Source organism: Adiantum capillus-veneris, chromosome 23 (assembly GCF_014529385.1).
Source record: "Adiantum capillus-veneris isolate H3 chromosome 23, ASM1452938v2, whole genome shotgun sequence".
Taxonomy (NCBI): domain Eukaryota; kingdom Viridiplantae; phylum Streptophyta; class Polypodiopsida; order Polypodiales; family Pteridaceae; genus Adiantum; species Adiantum capillus-veneris.
This window is the reverse complement of record NC_140953.1, coordinates 142,153,568-142,158,146: the sequence shown is the minus strand read 5'-3', so window position 1 is coordinate 142,158,146 and position 4,579 is coordinate 142,153,568. Positions and strand designations below refer to the sequence as shown.

At 38.2% G+C, this 4,579-nt stretch overlaps 1 pseudogene; it reads right to left on the bottom strand.

Annotated features, from left to right (window-relative positions):
- Window positions 1-2,016: 2,016 nt before the first annotated feature.
- LOC147428729 (uncharacterized) lies at window positions 2,017-3,110 on the bottom strand (annotated as a pseudogene).
- Window positions 3,111-4,579: the final 1,469 nt, after the last annotated feature.

Below are 4,579 nucleotides of genomic sequence, written 5' to 3'. Positions count from 1 at the left end.
ATGAGCCCAAATCAAAAATCCAAGGAGACTATGCTCTACGAGCCCACCCAAAATTTTTGTCGACCTGCGAACACTCGCCAAAGCTCACAAAAATTTGAGAAAGTGAACAGGCATGTACTGGAGCTGTTGGCAACTAAGCCAGGGAGGACGCAACCTGCTCTGATACCACTTGTTGGAATTAGGGTTGCAGAGAAACACACACTGCTTGGAGAAGACGAAGGAAGCTCAAGGCACATAATAGAGAGTGTGTTACTTGGTGTGCAATGGAAAGATAGATAGCCCTAGAGTGATGGGAATATATCTAATGCATGGGGGGAAAAAACTCCTAAAGAGGGAAAAAATGCCCCGGCGGTCCTAGTGTGTTCACACACATCACTACCACATGTGTATGGTAACAAACATGTTGCATCATGTAAGCCCACATAGGGTAATTGTCCCCATCCAAACTGTCCTCAGCAGCGAAAATCTTGAACACATCTGTGTTGTTGTCAGCCATGGTAAATGTTGCACCTGATATGAAAACTACCCAAAAAGAGGAGAAACCAAGCGAGAACAACACGTGCTATACAGCACAAACCGTAGAAGACACCTGCTACGCAGAAAACGGCACTAACAAAAATTCTGCAAAAAATGACGAAATAGCATGTGCAGTATTGTCTGTAGTGGAAACGGAGACCAAAATGAGCACAAGTCAAAAATCCGAGGAGACTGTGCTCTACGAGCCCACCCAAAATTTTTGTCGACCTGCGAACGCTCGCGAAAGCTCACTGAAATCAAAGAAAGTGAGCAAGCGTGTGTTGGAGCTGCTGGCGACGACTAAGCCCGAGAGGATGTAACCTGCTCTGATACCAATGGTTAGAATTAGGTTTTCAAGGAAATGCGCACATCTTGGAGAAGACGAAGGAAGCTCAAGACACACAACTGAGAGTGTATTACTTAGTGTGCAACGGAAAGGTAGGAAGCCCTAGAGTGATGGGCATATATACAATGCACGGGGGGAGAAATCTCCAAAGAGGGAAAAATGCCCCGACGGTCCTAGTGTGTTCACACACATCACTACCACATGTATATGGTAACAGAAGAAATCTTCCTTTTTGACATAGCTTTGCAGATGGAGCCTTAGCTTCCCAATCAATGGAGTGGTTGAGACCTCTTTCCCTTTGAAAGCTCCATCCACTTGTACCGCATCTCCCATATGGGTGCTACCATTTAACGAGCCTTGAAAAGAGAGCGAGGGATACAAAGCGAGCGAGACACATGAGTTGAAGATATCTTGTAGCTGAAATCCTAGTAATACTCGACTGCGCTTAACTTTATTTTTATTCCATGTTTGTATACAAACTATGTACGCTCCATTTTCTTTTTTTGTTTATTCCTGAACACTATGTAGGGAATTTATTGAGCATTTTTAATTCTAGATTAAATTTATCTCCGTTTTCTTCTTAAGTTAGTACTTACCATATGTTTAGTACTTACCATGCTTTCCATATGTTTAAGGCATAAACATCCATGACTTTTTTGTCATTAAACCATAAACAAAAATATTGCTGACATAAGGAGGATTATAATTACAATCTTCTACAGACACACAAATAATCCGCTCATACTTCTCATATGTGGATCATGACTAGAGCGAGTGTGTGTAACAAACAAACTAAACAAGAAAGAGAAGCTGATGAAAAACCAAAGAGATTAGAATAGAAAGCATGATTCTAATGTTAAAAAAAACCACAAAGATTTAAGACCAAAGATACCATACTATGGAAAAGACACCAAAGTAGACGTATTGTTTGAGAAGGACATATTAACAACCATACTCTACATATTAACAACCACACTTTACATAAATTGCTTCATCCACAAACACATGGTTACCATTCATAAGAGACAACAATCGGTTTTTCAAAATCGATAATAACACCTTACATATCCCTTAAAACCAAAGCATAATTAGCGAGCACTACAATAAGATGCTATCAAAGTAAACATCTAGATAAATGTTCTCAAGTTGTACAATTATTTATCCTCCTCACACTCATCATCAACAAAATCACACTTTCTTCTTTCCCTCCTTGGAGTAGCAACAAAATCATCATCAAATGAGTCATTTGCCGCCATTCTTTGTGCCTCTAGCTCTGCATAAAAAGGAAGCGTACTGGGAAAGTGTTCCCACCAATAACAATCAATGTTATATCCACAATGACACCTATCTTGAAGCTTAACAAAGGCACAAAGAAAAAAGTAACTTTTCACATACACATTGATAAACAAACATACATAAAGAAAGAGCATTGACTGAAAATCAATCAAGGACTAGCTAAATTCAAAAGAAGGCCATAAAGAACATCATCATGTCTATGGCACACAATCCACCATCTCAAAACTAAAAACTAAATAAAGAAAGTACCAAGAGGTTACTTATAAGTCAAATATCCATGCAAGTAAGCATCCAAAGTAAGCAACATAGGTCTAAGAGACACCCAATGTAAAACTTACTAGTCATCCATCAAAAAAGGATTTCTAAGCGGTTTGACCACAAACTCTTGTATGTTCTTTTTCCATTGATGCAATTGGCCTCTTCTCACTTGATAGCTTAATAGGTTCCACCAAATCCTTGATGATTGTTGATGCATCATTGTCAAAAGCAAAGCATGTATATCCCAATATCATGGCTGCATGTGATAGTGGTGTCGTACCACAACCCATGTCAATCACTAAACCCCCTAGAGAACAACAAGTGCGTAGGACATAAGCCATGAAGCTCATACTCTTTTGAACTGCTCCACGAATCAATCTAGAGGATTGTGGATATTGTGTCTTCTTGCTTTCAGGCATGTAATGAGCCCAAAAATCATCATCACTTTGCAATGAATTTGCTTTGAAAAGAGCTTTACTATCCTCAAAATACAAAGTTGGATAGTAACCCATTTGATGAGCAAATATGAGTATGCTGCATCGTACCTATCATGCACATCACAATAGAAAAGTATTAGTATTAAATCATCAAACCATTACTTTTAGAGCTTGGTATTATCAATTGTTATGCAATTACTCACACTGTGAGTGTTTTCTCCTTGTTTGCAACCTCCATATGGTATTTTTCTTCCCATCACCACTCTTCTTGCCATGACTAGACCTTGACAATATGCATACTTTTCAATCCAAGTGAGGCAAGGACCTACAAGTTTCAAACACAAAATTTTCAAAAAAGAAAAGAACAAATAAATCTTTTAAGAAAAATTCAATGTAAGTAGGATAACCATCCAATGGGCTAATCATGACCAACCAACCATCATTAGCAAGACTAGTAGCCCCTATGGAGATACCATAGCGTACATGATCCTCTGTCAACATATCCCACAAAGGAACCTCCTCGCCAAGATCTATTCCCACCATACTTGTGGGAAAGTCTATCAAAACAAGTCCTGCTGCCCATTTCACTTTTTTCCCTCCATGATGATAATGATGGTCTTTATAAGCATGCAAGCTGAAAAACTCATGCATCTTTCCATATGCCTCATTCTTTCTTCCTTTCTCAAAATCTCTACCCATTTCAATATAATCACCAATACAACATCCAAAAATAGATTCAAAACATGTGTCTCTATAAGATTCTATATTTGATGGCCCATTGTGAATATATGTCACAAATTCCTTTGCAAGAGTTGAATCTTCTGCAAGTTACGCACACACATAAATACTCTTTAGGAAAGCAAATGAGCACACAAAGATATCATGCTTTTTATATTAAAAAATTCACCTAATACATTATCACTTTCTACAAGAATTTTTGCAATCTCTTGAGTATGAATGTCTTTCTCACCATAACCTAATATTGAGAAAACCCATAAAACGACACACATTCAAAGAGAACCCAAAAGCTTGTAACACTTGTATCAAATGGTTGTATTTAAGGAGAAAAGACTAACCTCTTGATTTGCTAGTGATGTCTTTCTTTGATGCTTTCTTTGTAGCCTCTTTGTGCAAAGTAGTCGTAGAAGCTATGGATCTCTTACCAGCATGCAATTCATACATATCAATCTCCTCCTCCAAACGATTCCCCGAAGGAAAGTCTATCCACCATGGACAATTTTCTATCTCCCATTTACTCAATCCTTGCATGGTAGAAGGAAACATGCATAAAGGAGAGTCACCCACTTTACACCATGCCTTGCAAACACTTGGTATTTCACCAAGAAACTTCTTGACAACAAGGTGTTTAAAAAACCTAAAATAGACACACATATTCAAAAAAAACATTCAAATGCACACCAAAAACAATCAAAGCTAAAAAGAGCATTCAATTTACCTAAAAACAACACGTTGTGCCGCTTTTTCAAGTTCCAGGGACTTACTCTCCTTTGTCTCATTACCACTTTTTCTTGATTTGAGATCCCCTCTTGCCTCAACATTTGAAACATATACTTACGGGCTTCCAACTTCACTCCATCAAAATACTTTGGCTCCTCCATGCTTTCAAGTGAAGATTCAAGTAAGGACATGGCCACGCTTTCAACCCTTTCCAAAAATATTTCTCTTACCAACCAACTGTCACAAATTAACATGCAAAAACATGAAT